At 36.1% G+C, this 22,209-nt stretch overlaps 2 protein-coding genes across 3 annotated transcripts in view; one reads left to right on the forward strand and one right to left on the reverse strand.

Moving 5' to 3' along the window:
- The window catches only part of PRR16 (proline rich 16), a 537,790-nt gene extending 527,899 nt beyond the window's left edge, over positions 1–9,891 (forward strand). For both annotated transcript variants that reach the window (XR_013387515.1, XM_077911357.1), the window contains exon 3: positions 8,640–9,891. The gene's annotated coding sequence lies outside the window, so the exon portion shown is untranslated. The remainder of the gene's footprint in view (positions 1–8,639) is intronic.
- LOC144321971 (uncharacterized) overlaps positions 1–22,209 on the reverse strand; it is a 444,052-nt gene that overhangs the window by 195,351 nt on the left and 226,492 nt on the right. The window lies entirely within an intron of this gene.

The following is a 22,209-nucleotide window of genomic DNA, read 5'->3' on the forward strand; positions in this document are numbered from 1 at the left end:
GAATCCCAGGATTGAGTCCCACATCGGGCTTCCTGCATGGAGCCTGCTTCTCCCTCTGCCTATGTCTTTGCCTCTCTCTCTGTACCTCTCAGGAATAAATAAATAAATAAAATCTTAAAAAAAAAAAAGATTTGGGGTAGGGAAGATGGAAGTCTGTTTGGGACAGACTTGCGGGCTCATCTTCAGGGATGTATGACCCGTACTGTTGCTTAAGATCCTGTCTTTAAGTAGCCCCCACTGCATCCACACGCCCCCCCCCCACTTTATGGGGGTTTAATGCTCTGCAGCTAAGGATTTGTATTTTTATCTTTAGGTTTGTGTTTTATAAGTGAAGTCCCATGTAATGAAGAATGCCTTGAGGGGCTTGAAGCTTTTCCTCATGCTTCATTTCACCTTTGCCACCCACATAAATGAGCTCCTGGCCACCCACTTCCTCTTATATATCAAGAGATCACTGCCACTCTCTCTCCATGAAGGCCAACACTGGAAGCCAGATATTGTGTTCTGAGTTGCAGGGTGGAGCCCCAGAGGTTTGTGGGGGTCTCCACTCAACCTCTGCCCAAAAGAGCATGACATTAAAGAACAAATAAAAAAAAAAACCAGAGTGATTAGGTAAGAAAGAATGAAGTCTTTTTCCTGCCTTTTGAACAGGTCTCTGCTTTTAATTTTTCACCAGACCCTGTACATTTTGTAGTTGGCCTTGATAATTTGAAACTCATGTTGTTGAATGTCATTGTCTGATGCGCTAGCTCAGATTAGAGGGGTAAGTCTAAGGTGCATGGTATTTCAAGGTATCAGCTTTTCATTTTAGAAAAGGACCATCTGGCTTTAAACACTTGCGTATCATCTCTCTAGACTGTTGCTTTGTGACACATGTGCACTTATAAATAGACACGTGTGCACTTATAAATATTCTCAGTGCAGCAAGTGCAACATACAGGTTTGTTCTGTGCGTGTCTTGTTCATGAACGTACAAATTCCTCAGGCAGTGTCTGCCCTGATCCTGGGCTCAGGGAAGCAGAGCTGCTACCAGGGAGTCTCCCTTATATTCTAGAAAATGTCATAGATAACTCATGACAAGAAGTCAATGTAGAGCACCATGCTAGAATTAGCATTGTCCTTTTCTTCATATTAAAATAATTATTTTCAAGATGATTTTCTCAATATTCATAATTTGTGAAGCATGAAATGAAATGTTTTTCCAAAGTAGCTAAATGTCTAATAGAACTTAAAGATTACAATGAAGTGCATCCATAATGGCTTTTTCCTAATTCAATTATGTATGTATTAAATTCTATACATATCAGAACTAAAACAAGGGGATCCCTGGGTGGCTCAGCGGTTTAGCACCTGCCTTCGGCCTAGGGTGTGATCCTGGAGTCCCGGGATCAAGTCCCACATCAGGCTCCCTGCATGGAGCTTGCTTCTCCCTTTGCCTGTGTCTCTGTCTGTCTGTCTGTCTCTCTCTCTGTGTGTGTGTCTCTCATGAATAAATAAATAAAATCTTAAAAAAAAAAAACTAAAACGAGCTTGCTATAACTTGGAGCCAATACATGGGCATGCAAATTCACTGAATGGATGAAAGAAAATAGCACATGATGTTTTTATTTATATGTTTATAAAGACTTACTTATTTGAGCGAGACAAAGAGAGCGAGTGAACACAGAGAGGGGCAAAGGGAGGGAGAAAATCTCAAGCTGACTCCCCACAGAGCATGGAGCCAGATGCAGGGCTTGATCTCACAACCCTGAGATCATGACCCGAGCCAAAATTAAGAGTCAGATGCTTAACCATCTGAGCCATCCAGGCATCCCCACATGATGTTTTTAAAAACGCACCTGGGCCTTTTTAATCTGACTACCAAGAGTGCTTAGCCTACAATTTTTTTCAAACTGGTAACATAATACCTCCCTATCTTTTAAGAACCAGATTAAATACAATTTTTGTCATTGAAAATTCTTTGAAACTTTTTTCCCATCTTAAGGAAACTCTGCCAAACTTCTTCTACTATCACATTTTATTTAGTTTTGTTAATTCTTTCTGAGGGAGAGATACTAGGTCTCTTATTCAAAATTCTCTCTTTCACTAGACTTCCTAGGTACAGGTAGGATATTATTGGCACCATTTGCAGGCGCCTCAGGTGTTACTAACACCTTCAAGTCCCATTACAGGTTTTAGGCAATGTACATTCTTCCCCGTACCGCCTTCTTGACCACTCTTAGTCCTCTTCAGTTCTCAGAATATGAATCCAACAACATTTTGATATGTGCATAAATAAAAAAGAATCTCCATATATATAACACCCACTCTTAGTAGTCATAGGCTCAATTGAACAGTCTCATGACCCCAATAGGTCACACTTAACAATGGTTTCATTAGAAGGATACAAATCATGGCAGTAGGGCAGTATCCACTGATACTCCAACATGAGAGTTCCCACAAAGGTCAAGGTCTAAAGTCTTTCTCCAACCATGCAAAATGACAGCTCAGCTGGGAGAGTTTGAAATCATCGGTAGGTGTGAGATCTACCCTGGCTAATACTTACCATGTCCAGAATAGTAATCAACATCTGTTAAAATAGTCTGTAAGCAAAGAACATGACCAGTTACGTGAATGCACCACACTCAAGAAATCCCAGGAGATATTTATAGTCATTCAGTACCCCCAGACCAGATGCAGTTTACAAATCAGGATTTATTTTTATTATAAGCAATGTTGCCTAGTAATGCGGCTGACATTCTACCAGTATCAGGTTTCTATGGAAACAGAGCTAGAAAGTTAACTCAATGTCATTTTTCTTTTCAAAGAAGGAGAAAATGTTTTGCTATCCCTTTATTCACATTAGGAAACATAAATATTTGGGAATGTGGATTACCAAACAGGCTTTCTTCAAATAAACACAAAAAAATGCAAAAAATTTCAAAATGACAACTATATGTTCAGCTTTAAAAAATGAAAAAAGAATATCAAGATCTTAAAGTAGACAAGGAAAACTAAAAAGATAAAAATCAAATTACTATATAAAAATGATCAAATCCATGGAAAAAAATGAAAACTTGACTTTTAAAATTATTTTATTTGGAAAAGAATGTCAAAATAGATTTCCCCCATATGTCTGAGTCTGTAGAGCCACTATAACAAAAATACTATAGATTGGGTGGCTTAAGCAACATTTATTTCTCACAGTTTTGGAGCCTAGAAAGTGCAAGATCAAGACACTGGCAGATTCAATGTCTGGTGGAAGCCCACTTCTGGCTTCTAGATTGCCTTCTTCTACTTGTATTCTTTAATAGCAGAAAGGGAGAAGGAGATCTGTGGACTCCGTTTTATAAGGGCACTAATCCCATTCATGAGGTTCTACTCTCATGATTTACTCACCTGTCCAAATCCCCCACCTCCAGCCACTATCACATCAAGGATTAGGTTTCAACCCATGAATTGTGGGGGCACATATTCAGCCTATAGTACTCAAACATTAAGAAGAAACAAAAAATAGAAAAGAAACAAGGGAGTGACTTTAGGAATCAGAAAGAAGAACATTTAAGAGACTTCTATGTTTAAGTATGGATAAAACCATTAAATTTATGTTTAAAAAATGTAAATAACCTAATTTGCTTTAAGAAGAATTTAAACAACCAATACCAAAAGAAGAAAATGAAAAATAGCCAAAACTTTTCCACTCAAATAAGATATCATACTGAAATGATTTTATGAACCATCCATCATTCTTAAATCACTGGCACTGTTCAACATTGTACTGGAGAGACTAAACAATGAAGTAAGACAAAGGTAAAGACCACACAATGTCTATTTTTTTTTAAGATTTTATTTATTTATTCATGAGAGATACAGAGAGAGAGAGAGAGAGAGAGAGAGAGAAGCAGAGACACAAGCAGAGGCAGAAGCAGGCTCCATGCTGGGAGCCCGATGTGGGACTCGATCCTGGGACTCTAGGATCACGCCCTGGGCCGAAGGCAGGCGCTAAACCACTGAGCCACCCAGTGATCCCCGACAATGTGTAAATTTTGAAAAAGAAAGATGATAGCATCAATATTTATGGACAATATGATTACCAATCTAGGTAATCCAAAACAATAGTTAAAAACCTATTAGACAAGAACATAAACTTAAGAATATTTTAAAATTCGGGATCCCTGGGTGGCGCAGCGGTTTGGCGCTTGCCTTTGGCCCGGGGCACGATCCTGGAGACTCGGGATCGAATCCCACGTCGGGCTCCCGGTGCATGGAGCCTGCTTCTCCCTCTGCCTGTGTGTGTCTCTGCCTCTCTCTCTCTCTCTGATGACTATCATAAATAAATAAAAATTAAAAAAAAATAAATAAATAAAAAGAATATTTTAAAATTCAATATATACCTGTGTATCAGTGATAAAGACATACAAAATATAATTTTAAAAACTATTTCATCCAAATAGCAATAAAAGCTATTAGAATAATTCTAACAATGTGAAAGATATCTATGAAGAAAATAATAAAACTTTTGAGAGCTCTAAAATGAAGGTCCAGGGGTACCTGGTGGTTCAGTTGCTTAAGCATCTGACTCTTGCTTTCTGCTTAGATCATAATCTTGAGTCCCTAGTTGGGCTCCACACTCATCAGTAAGTCTGAAGATTCTTTCCCTCTGTCCCTCCCTCCTCCTTCTGTCTCTCTCTCCCTCAAATAAATAAATCATTAAAAAAATAAAATGAAGGTCTATATAAATGTGACAGTCTCTCATATTTGTGATATGATTCCTTAATATTGTTCAGATACCAGTTCTGTCCCGATTATTCTACAAATGCAGTGTTGTTCCACAGAATTTTAAATTTTGCTAAAATAAAAGACTTGAACCTAAAATGAGATGAAGTGAGTTTCCAGGTTCCAGAAATATACCACATACAATCATGTGGGTATGTGAATTTCTATATGGTAAGAATAGCATATTAAAGTATAGCAAAATAGAGGTAATTTAATATACCCTGTCAAAATGATTGGTGATCCACTTGGAAAAATAAAAGATTAGATTGGTAAGTAATTTTATAACAAATTAGATAGGTAGATTCAACCAGGAGTGACAAAATTTTCTGTAAATGGCCAGGTAGTAAATATTTTAGTCTATGTGAGCCATACTATCTGTCACAAATAGTCATCTCCGTGGTTACAGCGTCAAAGGAATGGTTTGGGGGATAGTGATTTTGGTTTGCAGGTGGTAAGGTTGACCTTGACTTAATCTTGCCAGAGTCAGAATTTTCTCATCTGGTAAATTGTAGGAAATTTGACCTCATGGCTTAATATAACAATTAAATAAAGTATGAAATATTAGCTACATGTTTAGATATAATAGAAATCTAATTGTTTATCCTTACATTTCCGTGCTTGGCATAATGCCTGACTTATAGTAGGTATGGCATACATTTTCATTTAACTAAGTTAAACGAACACATCTTGCTGCTATTAGTTTAATGGGAAATCAGACAGATTTTCTTGAAAATGATTTTCATCATTTTTACCTCTTAAAATGCAGTATACACATGACACATTGTCCTATAGTTAAAAATATTTTCAATTATGTATATTTTAAAATAATATATACTTAGATATACGTATTTGTTTTATAAAATACACATTTCATAACAATATGCAATGTATACACATTTTTGTATTTATATTTAATAAATATAGATTATAAAGAAGAGAATTATAAAAATTACATCAAGGTCCAAATAAATATAGAATTATGAGACTCTTCTGTTTGGACAAGCTTTTTGTAATATTTTTAGCTTTTCCTTAGCTTTGCATGGTGTTTTCGACATTTTAAAATCATGCTGTCCTTATTGCATTGAAATGCTCTGTCACTTAAGGTGCTACTTCTATAAAATAATTAATTTGACATTTAATAACTCAAAGCCTAAAAATTATCTAGTATCACTCATATTTTATATATCATGTTTGGGTCTGGAAAAAGTTATAGGAATAAAAAAAATGATGAAGTGCTTGAAAACATTGACCTATTCCATCCAAAAAGTGAAGAAAATTTTAATTAGTTTTAAGCAAAGCCTTTTTGAGCAGAAATAAGCAATTAACCCACTGATCTGAAGAATGGGTCATAAAGCATTTCCACAAGTGCTTCAAGTCATTGTTAGCTCTACAAGATCTTGGTGTGTGTGATTATGTTTCATTGTCTCAACACTGAGTAAATGTATTTAAATTGTACAGTTGTGACACTATATGACATGTCTCTGTATTTGAAGCAAGCATCCAAGGAAAAGAATGCAGAGATTTAAAACTGTTTGTTTTCTACTTTAAAACCTATAATAATAGAAGTTCATGAAATTTTTAAATTTGCAAATTATACATGCAAAGTTATTTGGGGCTTTTCTTTTGTAGGAAACAACATTTGAGACTGAGGTTAAGCGATTGAATGTGATATCTGATGCCACACTGGGAGAGGCCGGGAAAACTGGAACAAATCTTCAAAGCTCAGTATGACTTCAATGTATTCCGCTAATACCCAATCTTAGAATTCAATCAGCGGGTATACACGTCTGCTGGCGGAAAGATTTTAGTCTCTGCTTTTAATGTATGGTCACTGAGGACTGAAAGGCAAATGTCTGCTTCTATGAGATACCTCCACAATGTGGTGGAACAGGAAAAGCTTCACAAATAACGGTTGCTCTTATCTTAAATAGATGAAAATTGAATGAAAGTTTCCCTTAATTTAATTGAGAATGGGTTATTTTGGCTCTCTTCAATATGCCACTAAGGAAGTGTCTGCAACTGAAATTGTGAGTTATTGCTTTTAGCTGATGGGTTTGTCATTCCTTCGCTGTGAATGTCTGCGGTACGTAGGCCCTCCCCTCCTTCCTCCAATACTCTACACTTTTCCTGCGGCCACTCTCTTTATGGAAATTCTTCAATAGTTCCCATTACGTTTGGGATAAAAATCTAAAACTTTTTTTACAGAGTATAAAAGGACACCTTGGTCCCTGCCAGCCTCTCCAGAAGCAACTATATTTTCTCCTTTCAGTTTTAGCTACACAATATCGAAGGCACTCCCCCACCGTTGCCCATATGTTTCCCTCTGAAATATCCTTATTTCATAACTAATAGCAACGTATTACTTTTGCAAACTCCAACCTATTCCTCATGTCTCACTTCAAATGCCATCTTTGTAGGGTTCTACTACTATGCTCATTCTTTATTTCATATGTAATGGCAAAAGTCTGCTTATACCATGAATATTTCTGTGTCTCCTTACCTTCTTGATACCTTCTTGATACTCATATCCTTGGCGAGCAGATTACATTTTTGTGTCCGTGGTTCCTAGAGCAATGCCTAGTAAACAGTGGGTAGGGAATATACATTTTTGCTTGTTTTTTAAAGATTTATTTATTTATTTATTTATGATAGACACACACAGAGAGAGGCAGAGACACAGGCAGAGGGAGAAGCAGGCTCCAGGCAGGGAGCCTAAGTTATTTAGTACTAGGACTTTGTTTTGGTAGTTGAGAATAATACAATGAAAAATAATTACAATTAACCTAATAGAATGGTAATGACTGAGTTTGTCACCAAAGGACTAAATGATTTATTCTCTTGTCTATGTATGTTTGTGGTTCTGTATTGGAGAAAGCATCATGCATTTGGGGTTCACCTATCCCCCAATGAAAGGATTAAGACAAGGGGTTCTCAGATATGCTTTAAGAGATTAAAAATATACATAGAGCCATTACTCTCCGTTTCTGACTTTTTAAACAATTTGTTAATCCTGATTATGGTACCAGGTTTATTTTAATAATTTCTAGACCTATTAATAGTAAGTCATTGCATAAATATTCTCTATGACATGGTAACTTAAAGAAAAGACCATAGACATGCTCACATTAAGTGATGCTAAGCGTCTTTGATAGTGAGTGGGCAGCATGAGAGTTAGTTACATTTCTTTCTTTTTGTTTTCAAAACAATATATTTGGGATCCCTGGGTGGCGCAGCGGTTTGGCGCCTGCCTTTGGCCCAGGGCACGATCCTGGAGACCTGGGATCGAATCCCACGTCGGGCTCCCGGTGCATGGAGCCTGCTTCTCCCTCTGCCTGTGTCTCTGCCTCATTCTCTCTCTCTCTCTGTGACTATCACAAATAAATAAAAATTAAAAAAAAATCAAAACAATATATTTGTTAATTACAAATATGGATTTAAATTATTTTTTAGTGCTAGTTTGAAAGTATAGAATTCATGAAGTAAAAAAAGACTAGTTCTTTGGCAGCTCTGTTACATCAAGGAAAAGGATATCATTTTGACAATTTGTTAATACATTTAGATTATACAGATTGCATAAAAGATTACCTTAAAGTGATTTCTTGATAAAATATTTTTTAAGGGTGGTATATATAAAAAGTTTATAGTCTGAAAATTTACTAAATATCTTGAGAACTTAGTACATTTATAAGTGGACAAATTTACCTGTTGTTTAAAAACCACCAGAGATAAGAGAAGAATTTGGGCACTTAAATTCCTTGATGATGAAATAATTTTAAATAATGCATACTATTAACAGATGATTGCCTCATTAGTAATTTGTTTTTGTTAAACTTTGTTTACTACTTCAACCAATCTTTTGTTTTTTGCTTTTCTTCCATTGACAGGTCCTTCAGGTTGGAAGGAATGTCTTTATTTGGAGGCATGTCGGCTCATTTTTCTCACTTCAGATCATCATTATGACTTCTTGAGGCCTGATCTAATTTTGAAGTAACCAGGAACTTGTCCATCATAGAGCAGCAAATCCTTCAACTTTGGAGCACAAAAGATCACTGATATGGTCTGCATAAAATCATCTGCCTCTAGTTTGACAGCCATGAGCAGAGCCCTGGGGGCCAAAAAAAAAAAAAAAAAAAAAAAGCCACAGCCTTAAATCTCTTCACTCTGAAATTACTAAGAAGATTTTAAAAATAAATGAAAGAAAAAGACTAAACGAGCAAGCCAACAATATCAACAACAACAACAAAAACAAACAAAATCCATTTTATTTCACCTTGGAAACGATATTCCCAGATATGATCCCAAGAAAATTTATATTCAGCAATTAAGCTAGAAAATTGATTTATCACATGGGAAGGTGAATATATAGAGATAGGACTTATTTCTAGCCAGATTTATTCAGCCTTTCAAAATATGTAGACAAAAAGAAAACTGAACAGAAGGGAATGGCAGGAATGAACAGCGTTAGGACACAATGTTGCTGTTTGCAGGGAGGATGTTTGCTGTCCTGTGCACACCCTCAAAGCCATAATGGAGTAATAGCATTGTTGTTGATTGCTAGAAAATTTTGTGCATTCACTCCTTCACCCCATATTGGTTAAGGGGAGAGGGGGAGGCCAGTTCTTCCTGATTACTTTTCAATGCACTTCTAATATTTGCACTGTCACTTCCATTCAGGGTAATGATGTGTGTTGTTATTTGCACAGATGGTCCCATGAGTTTTGAGGCCACAAGCAGTTACATGCAAGAGTCGAGGAAGGAAACATTTAAGAATTCTCAGACATTGCTTTCTCTTTCTTCTGTATCTTCTAAAATATAGACCTCTCAGATTTAAAAATAGCTATGGAATAATAAGGAAAGAACTTAAGTGTGGTCAAATGAATGAAGAAAGGATCCAAAGTTTGTTTTAGTGAAGATCATTTTATATCATTAACAGCCAAGAAGTCAGATACAGTGAACTGTACACCACACATTTGTGTTGAACATTTATTTGTTCTCTTAATTAAATAAATCATTTGTAATTTGTATTTGACATATAACAGTTTTTTATAGCCATTTATCTATTTATGCTTCATGGGAAAATGTACTAAACAGCATTTTCAGTTTATTTTTCTAAATAAATGTGTTGTTTGTATTATTTGTAGTTGCTTATTCAATTCGATTTTCATTGCCTGGAAAATAAGTTTCCTGTGGTTAATTGGAAAGCTTTTGTCATATTAACTCAAAACAAATGAAAGACTGAATTTTAAAATATTAATATGGTAAAAAATTGTGCTATTTCCTAAGCTCCGAAGAAGAAATGATTTTTCATCATGACTTTCTTGTCAAGGGTTATGTTAATATTCTAGTTATACTAACTATCCAGAGTTACTTTTAATATATGTAGACATTGCTGGAAACCAGAAAGTTTGGGTACTATATCAGTAAGGATTTTCCCTAAGTTCTTTTTCTAGACATCTGCTCCAGAAGAAGATGAAAATTAGACTGATTTTTTAAAAAGACCACTATCATGCCTAAGGAATTTTCAATAAGGCCCCCCAGAGGTCTGCTCGGAATTTTCATCACTGCATATACAAATAACTGACTAGGCAACCATACTCGGTTCCCTTCTGACTGGATCACCGTGCACGGGGTTGGGGTTTATGGAGGTTGGGTCGCAGTCTCTTTTCTCTACTTGGATGTAGGCTTCTCTCCTTAGCCTGGTAAGGAAGACTTGCCTAATTCTTAGGTTTTGTCAGAGAAAGTTGTTCCATAGGTGGCTTCAGATTCAGTATGTCTGTGAGAAGGGGTGAGCCTGGGATCCTCCTCTGTTACCATCTCGAACTGGAACTCCCAACAACCTAAAATAAATTATTTTTGATAATTAAAAGAATAGGTCATTAGTTTTATGTCCAAACTATGATCCGAAACCAGCTTCTATTTTGTTCTGCACACTTAAATTGATTTACTGTCTGCAGTCTCTCTTGGTAGTCCTCAAAGTATCCTGTAACATAATCAAGAAAATTAGTTTGTCACGCATGATTTCAGCCCCTGAAAATTAAGATGTTGTACATGAAAATAATCCAGCTGGGAATCAAACTGCCAGTTCCTGTGAGATATTGGGCATTGAAGTATGGATGCCTGGTCTCATTCAAATTCTTTTAAAATTCATGCTGATTGCCTCAAGCCGTGAATTATTTTAAACCATAAATAGGAAAATCAACTTTCCCCAAACTTCTTAAGAGTAAAATCCATCAAGAATAAATGATAAAAACAATTATAGGTCTTTATTTTTTGAGTATACTCAACTGTAAGCAGTGCTTTATCTGCTGAAGTCTGTGGTGAGCCCGTAAAGGATTTTCAAAAGTTGTGACATTATCAAACTTTCTTTGGGGGCAAGATAGCTCCACTGGTAGTTTACAGAGTGAATTAGACTGAGGCTGGGCAGTTGAAGGGTGGAGATGTACAGATCAGGAAAAAAAAAATGTCTAATTTTCTTTGAATTAAGTTTATTCTCTTCAACTTTAATTACATTTATCTTCATTATTTCACTTATCTATCACTTTCTCTTCTTTTGTTCTCTTCAAATTTTAAACTTATCCTTTGCTGTTTTCACAATTCACTATTATTTCACAAAATCTATTAAACAATCTTCAGTCCCCATTGAGAATTCATGCTTACAGATTTTTAGACTTTAGAAAGCCATTGTAGGTAATCTCCACTTTCCTGACTTTGCTTTTTAAGTGTTGCTTTGTTGATTTATATGCAGCTCCAACTGTTCTAGTTGTCCCCAATTCACATAATTACCAGGTGTATCTACATGGATAAGATGATTGTCTTTATTTATTGCCTGCCCGTTTATTGCCCTGCAACATGAATTGTGCTGGGCACCAGGAAGAAACAGGTCCTATTTTGATGCAGTTTAAAATCTAGAAGACTGGAGAGAGAAATATATTAAACATGTGATTTCACTAGTAACAACAACAAAAAATTGTGACTTTGTGCTAATTTCTGCGAAGAAAGGTACAGATTGGGCTGAGACCATACATCCACTAGATGTAACTCATTGGGGAAAGTAAATTTTGAGCTGAGATCTGAAGCTGAAGCATAGGTGACTACTATGTCATGTGCAAAGCATGCAGAGGGGAAAGAAAATAGGATGTCAGAAGACCTGAAAACAAGGCTAATTATATTGGAGTAAAGAGAGTAAAGAAAATAGCGCAGAGAAAACAGGTATATTGGCACTATATCTGATTGAATGAAAACCTCAAGAAAAAGGGGAGAGGGTTGGGACACCTGGGTGGCTTAGTGGTTGAGCCATCTGCCCTTGGCTTAGGTTGTGGTCTTGGGGTCCTGGGATCGAGTCCTGCATCAGACTCCATACAGGGAGTCCGCTTCTCCCTCTGCCTATGTCTCAACCTCTCTCTCTCTCTCTCTGTCTCTCGAATAAATAAATAAAATCTTGGGATCCCTGGGTGGTGCAGCGGTTTAGCACCTGCCTTTGGCCCAGGGCGCGATCCTGGAGACCCGGGATCGGATCCCACGTCGGGCTCCCAGTGCATGGAGCCTGCTTCTCTCTCTCTGCCTGTATCTCTGCCTCTCTCTGTCTCTCTCTATCTCTCTGTGTGACTATCATAAATAAATAAAAATTTAAAAAAACATCTTAAAAAAAGAAGGGTAGAGGGTTAAAAAGACGTTGAAAAGAGCAGAAGTATAAAGAGAAAATTAAGAATGTCATTGGGAGCATTTTTAACTTATAGATGGTTTACTTCTTAATGAAGATGCAAAAAATGCATTTACTAGCTATCTTTAAATTCATAAAGGCTTGAGCGTCTATAGTGGACTAACAACAAACATTTAAAAATATGTTGAAACCAATTTCTGTAAAAGTAAGTTTGCCTATATGTAGCAGAAAACCAAAATAAGAAGCTGTTCAGACCTGACATAGCAACTCCTTAAAATTACCAGGGATCCAGTCTTTGTTTTCTGCTGATATCCTTGGAAGATGACCTTTGTCCTGATGGTGCAGAATAGTTGCTAGAGCTCCAGACATGGCATTCATATTCCAGGCAGCACAATGAAGAGAGAGTTTACCTCCTCTTTTGTAAGAAAACTTACTAAAAAATGTTCCCTCAACATTTAAGTTTATTTGTCATTGTTCAATTGGCCACAGCAGCATTAGAACTAGGGAATGTGGTCTTTGGCTGGGTGGGTACATTGCCACTTTGAATATACTTGGTGTTCTGACCCTGAAGAGGCTGGGGGAATGAATGGTGGTATACACAACTATCTAATTCTGTCGTTGGGACTTTAAAAATGTAGCACCAGTTCATCATGTCCTGGATTAAGTATTGGATATTTTAAACACTAAATTATATGCAAGACTGAGGGAACTAAATTTTCAGCTTTTATTTTCAAGAGGAAAATAACAAGTAGAATCATACCATGGTAGTGCTTAGTTTTCTTTGGATTCTATTACACTACGATCTATCCTTTTTTAATGAACATACACCCAAGATTGACAATGATATGAAAAACCTCTGTATGTCTCTTGCTGTGAACATCTCATCACTTTGTGATTCTGATCCAGAAACAACAGTGCATTTTATAGATGATATAGGGGACTTTCACAGGACATTTTGGCTCTCTGGGCTTTCATACTTCATTGTTCAGACATTCTAAAGTGTTGTTAAATGGAATTTATCAATAACTTACTAGTGCATACTTTAGTAGGGAATTTTACAAATTGTTTTGTGGAAGAAAAGTATTGGAATTGCCTAAGATCTTTTAAGTGAACGGGTACTTAAGTTTGGGAATACATTTTATTCTGGCTTTATGTAAGCATCCCTTCCCTTTTTTAGTTTGGGCATAGCTAAAGAGAAAATTGTTCTTTGGGTATAGTGACAGGATCTAGATTTTCCAGAGGCTAAGATAGAGGAACTCAGTATACACATAAATTAAAAAGTAAACGTAAGCAAGTGTATGTATGGGTTCCTGTAGAAAATGTAGTTCCCCTCAGGGATATGCACTTGCCTTAACACACACAGAGACTTTCCTGGTCCTATGCCAGTTGTAAATGCATACAATAATGCTAAACATAGTTGAAAATTCATTTGAGACTTAGAGATGAAAAATAGCATACATTATGGCATTCAGTGTGATTCATCGGAAAGAAGTTAGTCTATACTTTTCAGGACATTCCAGTCTTTTTAATCATAAAATAACGCCGATTTGTAAATGACTAATTTAACCAACCACTATGACCAAATGAGCTGCCTACAGGGTGGGAGCATGTGCTCTGTAAGCTTCTTTCAGTTTCTCTGGGAAGTGTCAAAATCTTCCAAAAGTGTTTATGCTTTATTATCTGATGTGTAGATTGAACCCACAATATGCTACCCTGATATATTTTTTAAATAATTTCTGTTTCAATATTGCATGCTAATATAGGGTAAACTTTTTAATGAAACATGAAAATGAGACCAAACATGAATAGCACTTAGTGCATTAATGACAGTTAATGCACTTTGGAAGGTTACTAAGAAGGGAATGTGCAGTATTTGACCATAATCCAAAGAAATGCTCTTAACACTTGGGCTTAGAGTACTTAGAACTTGGGGCACAGGAGTGTGGGTATGAAAAGAGGACGGCATAGCCTAATATGTTACCTAAAATTCACGTTTTCACTTTAAGAGTATATGTTTAATTTATATTTATTTTTATTTAATTTATATTTATTATAAATTAAGGTAATTTACTTATTTAATTATATAAATTATAAAATTTACCCCGTTGCCACCATTTGCTGAACCTACCCCTTCTCCAAAGGGAATCTTTGGCACAGATACAAATACCAATAGAAAAATGTAGTATTGGGGTATATGCATATGGTCATGTGTGTGGTGTGCATTAATGGCATCATAATTTACATAGTGTTTTGCCACTGGAATTTGTTCTACTGAAGAATACATCCATCTTAGAGGTCTTTCCATGCTGTTGCTTATATCTCATAGTAACTCCCTATGGAATTTTTTCTTTTTCTGTGTTTGGATGTTCACGTTATTTATTTTTTTAATTCTTACAGTCAATACTGCATGTAACACCAGTGTAGGTGATTTCCTGTGCACATGTGCCTGCACTAAGGTAGAAATTGAGATCAATTTTTTTCTTCATGAATATATACATGACCAGTGCTATAGCCTTTAGAAATGGTACAGATTTTGAAATTTTATGATTTACGAATTTTTGGCTCTAGTGTGTAATGGTGTGTGAAAAAAAAATCTCTTTTTCATATAAGGAAATTCTACTCAATTAACAGGATATGAGACTAAGGAGAGGAGAAACCCTAGATTTGGGAGGTAATTGGAGATTTCACTGGGGAAGTGTCTTTTGGCATAGTAATTACTATCTTCTAAAAGTACAGACGTAGGCATTAGTTGAGGAAGCATGAGGATAGAAGATAGGTGTATTTCAAAAAGCAAAACATGCTCCTTATGCTTACAAAACATGGGAAACTACTCTGTTTGTTAAATGGTACTTGCTATGTGACTTCAGTTAATGTTGAGGTTTCTTCTCTAGAAATGCCATCAACATTCTCTTTTCTGGAATGAAGTACTGCTTTTGAGATGAAAACACTTTTTCAATTACAGCATAAAATGTGAGATATGTTTTCCCCTGTGACAGTTTATGATCACGGTGTTTTAGTCACAAAATTACCTCCCTTAGAAATCATCATTTTCAACAGGAGGGTATACATGGTAATTGATGAAGAGCAAACATTCAGTTAGGTAGCCTGACCCTTTTTAAAATGAAAATGTGAATCTATTTGAATTTCTAGTGCCCCAAGATTTTATTTATGCATTTAAAATATTAATGTTCTCCTGATAATGACTGCATACATAGACATACATAGGCATTAACATTGTTATAAAGAGCAACAGGTGGTTGAGAAATTAAAATCATCTAATTCTCCCAGACAGAAATCCTTTGCCAACAAAAATAAAATAAAAATAAAGGAAAATGAAAGCTCTCAGCTGGCCTTCCAAAGCAGAGGTCCATTTAAAAGAGGCCAAGAAGCATGTTGAATTAGAAACAGCCATTGCCCATAGATTTTCCTTTACATATCTGTTTTTCCCCCCGTGTGTGAAATAAACCAGACACCTAAATGCTTTCCTGAGTAAAATAATGGAATTTTACTGAGGAAATTAGAATAACTGGAGCGAAGCAGAAAGCAAAAGAAGGGGGAAAATAGGTTGCTTTCAATCAAGATTTAAGAAGCAGCCTCCCTTTTTGTGAGAAAGCTCTTTTGGATTTATATCTATCTGTATCTTTAAGAGCAGAAAATATCTCAGCATTACCTGCTGGGAATACTGGTTGAAGAAACCTAGATTTTGAATTACTAAAGAATGTCCTCAGGTATTCCCCTCAGTCTCTGCCAGAGGCACATTATCCCAGCCAGGAAGAAGCTTCAAGTTCCCTAAGAGTCTCCCTCCCCATTATCCAAAACTCTTAGGCCATTGATTCTTTTCTTGTGCAAACCCATAATTCTTAAGTTTAGGATTTGTCCAATTTAATGTCTTGCTATTGACTATTCCCCTTTACTCACTCAACAAATATTAGGTGACTATTATGTTCCAGATTTGCATTCCTGAAGCATAGAATTTAACTTGCAGCTTCCTGGAAATCAGGAAAAAACTATAAATAACTGAAAAATATAGAGTTGTATAATTTGTTGGAAGGAAGAAGACAAAGTGTCAAGAAGTTAAATAAAAGCTAAGAGCTTAACAATGAAGTACTGTGCATTTCAGTGAAAGAAGTTTTGTGAGCTGGTAAGCTAAAGCAGTCTGTTTGTTGTTTCTTATTTTTCCAACCAAAATTTGGAATAACTGGAAGACTGCATGTGAAAGCCTGTCTTTTGTATAAGCCAAGTTTGTGTTGCTTGAGAGTTTCCAATTCCTCTAGATTTCTGCTTTCACCCTAAATAACCTCACTCTTGCCCCCGTTCACACTGTGGGATAAACCAGTTACTTCCCAGAGTCTCTGTGGAGCGTTTATTTCTCCTTGTTTCCACTTATCTCATGGTTCTGCATCTTGCCCATTCAAACACATGTCCTTCACACCTTTTCTCCTCAGGTGAACACCACCCCTATTGTCCTCTTGCCAAAGCACAAACAATACTTTTCCATATCCAGCAGGTTTCACTGAAACTAAGAAGAAAGAGTGGAAGATCATAGCCTCGATCAACTACCACCACTCACTTTATACATTAGATAGTATTAACAAAAAATGTCATGTTTGGTATTGCACAAAGAGGGATTTCTCTTCGATCACATCCTACCCTTCTTTTCCTTTCCCTATCCAAATCATATCCATCTCAGCCAATCCTTCTTAAAGCCATTATTCCCCCTTTTTCAGCTGCCTTCAACTCCCCAGTTGCTGCCATTTTCTTGCACAGAGCAGCTTACTGTTAATACCTCTTTTTGCAAAGCCAATAAACCTATTTGAGATACTCTCTTAAAGACCCATCTCTACCAAGCTCCCCACTAAAACTTAGAAATTAAGATTGCTTGTTAAGTCAATGAAATTCTTAGGCGGCTGGTAGGATGGCAGTAGAAATTTATCTTCTCTTTGTTCTGAGAAACTCCTTGTAAATTGTGGGACTGGAAGTGGTGATTTTGTTGTTGATATTTTGTTTTGTGTGTTTTGTTTTCTTCCAATTATATCAACACCCTCCTGAATAGAGTTTTATGAATAGAGTTTTTATAGAGTCTTATAACTACACTCCTCTTGTAGTAAGATGCTTAGCCCAACCATTAACATTGCTTTTTTCTATTCATTCCCATGTTTTAATCTTAATGAATTTGGAGATCTATGTTCTGTTTATAATAATGACTTAAATTGTAATGTTTACTAGGAATAACAAAAACACAATAGCTAAATGTTTATATAATTCTATTAATTTAGTGGGGCAGAAATTGTTTGAGAAAATACAAGATGTTTGCTTATTTAGGAATATATTAATAACACAGGAAATAAATCTGTTAGAATTCTGGGAACTCATACTGCCATTTTTACAAAATTAATGAACGGGTTCAACAAAAATTTAATGAGTGTCTTCTGGGCCAAGGTACCATTCTAACAGCCAGGATACAGTTAATGCACAGAGATAGCAGTGCTTGCATTCTAATAACAGTAGGCAGATGATAAATAAAATCAAATTTAATAACACATATAGCATATGTGTGATGCTATTTAGAAATTTGGAAAATAATACAGTAGTGCAGGGGGGGTAGGAAATGATGGAGGTTGAGAAAATCAGTGTTGTAAAAATGCTATTTTATATACAGCATTTAGGCAAGACCTCTTTGGTATGGTGACAACATTTAAGCAGAGACCCAAAGGAACGTTGAGAGTCAGTGTTATGCAATTTTGAGGCGAGCATTTCAGGAAAAGAAAGAACATGAGTGAAGGGTCTGGGTCAGGAACTTGCTCACAGTGACTGAGGAAAATCAGTTAGCTTAGCGTGTAATGACTGAGCAGAGAGAGAGAGAAGAGGTGAGGTAAAGATGTAGCAGGGTGGTGTCAGACTTTGTAGATTTTACATTGGTTTTAGGACTGGGGATTTTACTCTGATAAAATGAGACATTATTGTAGGGTATATATTTGAGAAGTGATAAGATATAAGGAGCAACATGGTTTATCCTTTGAAAGGAACACTCATATGCAGATGAGACTTAGGAAGGAGTTTGAAGCCAAGAGACAAGTAGCCTACTGGAGAAATCCTGAAGAGAGAAGATACTGGCTTAGACCAAGATGAATTGTAGTAAAGGTGGTGAAAGGTACTTGGTGTTGGGATTTATTTTGAAAGTTTAGCTAACAGTACTTATTTATAGATTGATAAACTATGAGTTATGAGAGAAATCGAAGTGTCAAGAATAACTTCAGGTATTTTGTTTTTGGGGTTCTGAGCAAATAGAATAATGAAGTGGCTGTTTATTCAGATGGGTAACTCTGAAGTAGATGCAACAGCAGATTAAAGAAGTAGACTCAGGATTTGGTTTAGGATATGTTAAGGCTGAGGTGCATCATAGATATCCAAGTGGACATGTCAAGAAGGGCAGCTAGAGTTGAAAGTTAGACCTAGGATGGGAATATACATTTCTAAGTCATCAGCATGTAGATGATGAGTAAATCCATAGGGCTGGAGGAGATTCTCTAGGGAGGGAGTAGAAATAGAGAAGTTCAAAGATAGAGCTCTGGGCACTCCAGTATTTCCAGTCAAGGAGATGAAGAGAAAACAAGAGAATATATAAGAGTTGGACTAGTAAAATGGAAGAAAACTAAGAGAAATGAAAAGTGACAAAGAAATATATTCTGAGTGCTCGCTTCGGCAGCACATATACTAAAAAAAAAGAAATATATTCTGAGGTCAAATCCCAAGTGATGTAAAAGTGACTCTACTTATTTTGCACAAAGCATAATGGTCAATCAAAAGCAAATCTATTTGTGCCTTTTAGAATCACTTATGTATTAGGTGGAAATTAGACAAACTGTCATAGGCAAGACCACAAGAGTGAACCACACGTGGTAGTCATGATGGCCCATATTCCATCAGGCTATAGGACAGTGGTGATGGCTGACCTGGGACTATGAGCTAGTAAAAAAAAATCACTTTCTAGTTCCCCAGCCTCTCCAAATGCTAGACAATTCAATCACTTGATACTTATGAGGTACTCTGAGTCATATTGTGCCCATGTTGGCAGAGTAACAAGGCAGACATCCAGTTTGCTCATACCACTGTTAAATCTTAAGCAGAGACTATATCATTCAACTTAAAAGAAGCTATTAAACATGGTATGTTCTAAAAGGCAAAGTAAGAAGAAACAAAAGAAGCACCCAGTAATTGATGGTTGAAGGTAATGTTACCCAGGGACTCCGGTCCTCTTTGCAGGGATGGTATTTGTGGTGCTAATCTGCCCAGTACGAAGGCCTAAAGGGAGCTGATAAAATAAAAGGAGTTTAGGTGGGGCAGCAGGCTTGGGGTTTAAGGTCCAAAGGAAGGTTGGTTTTAGTGATTTGAATAAACACATGGGATACCATGTGAGTAAGGATCCTTTTACCAGGCCAGGTTTATAATGAATGATCCATCAATTTTCTTTGTTGGAAGAACATTGAGGAACCCAACCACGTTACTTTGGTGCTCATTCTCCCTCAGGTCCCATCAGTAATGTTGCCTTTCCTGAGCCCAATTTGTACCCACCTCCCCACCTCTTTTTTTTTTTTTTTTCTTTGCAAAGTTTCTTCTAGGTGTCAGACTGGTTTAGGGCAGTGGTTAGCTGGTTCAGACCTGGACATATCTTCCTCCAGCTTCCCTTTCCTTGGCGAATTTGGAAATCTTGGATAATACTGCCATTCTGGATACTACATGGGGCATTATCCAGACTGTGAGCAGCAGAAAGCCATGAGGTTTCTGAGAAAGAACATACTTCCAGATACAAGTGGTCCCAGGGTTCCTTTCAGCTCTCAGCATTGCTTATTACTGATATCGAGAGAGGTTGCAAGGAAATATGTTTGCTTGGTTTATTTTACCATTACTTCCGGTAAACAGCAAGAAAATCTTCTAAATTCTGAGTACTAAGAACACTATAATCATATAGGAGTGCATCTCCTATTCATTATATTTTAAGAATTGGGAGATAGTCACGGGGATCATCAGCAAGATGATAGATAATGGAAGAAGTCAATATATTTCTCACTTTCTTTTTTTTAGACTCTTGAATTCTTCATACATTAAAACCTCACTCTGACAACCATTACAGATCTTGTTAATGATATGGCGAAATGACATACAGAGATGATTAAAGACCAATACAAAAAGAATTGCACATGATTTAATTTGGAGAAGGAACAGGTTAGGTACAAATTGACAACTAACTTTCAAATGCGTGAATAATCCTTACAAAAAAGACTACTGAAGAGTTAGTTTCCATAAGGACAAAGTAAAAAGAAATTGGCATAATTAGGCTTTATTGAATAGATTTTTTTTAAAAGGAGAAAACTTCCTGCTGGTATGTGCTTTACTAAACTTTGTTTTATTGATTTTCTTTAGTCTTCTATTGATTTTTTTTTCCAGTGTGGTTTCTCCCATCCAGAAGCAGAAGAAGCAATTTTGGACATTTATGTTCTGTTCCTGTTTAGAGTGATGACATCAATAATATGACATAGCAAACGGAAATAAAATCTGATAAAATAGATGCATTGTGCGTATATGTCTCCCAAAATCTCTCCCCAAATTAACACATTTTAAATTTTCAAAATTGGGGGTTTGTTTTATAATTAACAAAATTTACAAAAGAGTAGTCAGTGTATTGACTGACTTATGATAGGTTTGATTCATCATTGGCTAGTCGTCATTTGGAATTTTATGTGTAAGAATATTAAGGCACCTGCTAAGTGTAGGAAATACTGCAAAATGTACCTATCGTGAAAGCTCCTTGCAGCCAAAGCATACAATTTGACCATCCATCTGGGTGTTTCTTAAAATAACATGTGCTCAAACTCATCACCCTGGAATCCCAAATGCAGAGTTTGGGGCATGAAAATAAGAACAAGCTTGTATATAATGGCTTTTCAAATAATTGACCTCTGTATTGTCTTGTTCCTTGAGGATCTATTCTCAGTGTTTTTCCAGTGATGCTTCTACCTCTGTGCTGCTTTCACAGCCCACGTGTGGACCTTTCATGACTGCTTTAACCAAATACAAGAAATGGTCTTGGAAGCACTGTTATTATCAGAAATACTCTTTAAATTTCTGTTCTTGAGGTCGAAAGCATTTCTGTTTTGCCTAATAGCTGTAATTAACAGTAAAGATGAATGTTTACCATAGTTCAATAGTTAAAATTTGCAAAGGGGAAATAATTGAATCCATTAAACACATCATTTTCATTATCAAATATAAAAGGTGATAAAGCCAGGTGTTCTGTTAAAGGCTAAGGATTAAAACAGAACAACATAATTTTCTCATTCCACACACTATTTTGGAAGTTTTCTAAGCAAGCCTGTAGTATATAAAAATGAAGCTCTGCTAAAGCCACCAAAACAATAAAAAACAAACAAAAAATACTGTATTCTCATTTATTGGTGTTTCAGTAAATATATGGTCTATAGCATGGATTCTCTGAGATAAAATCTTGGCTTTAAACACTATTTTTGTGATCTTCAGTAAGATACTTAACCTTCTCTGCCTCAGTTTTGTCATCTGTAAAACAAGGATCATAATTATATGTACTTCATATGGTTGTTGGAATTAACGGAGTCAAAACACACACACTTAGAATATACTGACATTGCCTGGCATGAACTGAGTGCTTGAGACTGTAGCTAAAAATGTGTAACTTCTATTTACAAAATACAGAAAAATTGAAGTTGGTCTAAACTTGGTATAAAATACCTCTTTGTTAACAGAAGTCAAGAATAAACTCA

The sequence above is a fragment of the Canis aureus genome, chromosome 10 (assembly GCF_053574225.1).
Source record: "Canis aureus isolate CA01 chromosome 10, VMU_Caureus_v.1.0, whole genome shotgun sequence".
In the NCBI taxonomy this organism is placed as follows: Eukaryota; Metazoa; Chordata; class Mammalia; order Carnivora; family Canidae; genus Canis; species Canis aureus.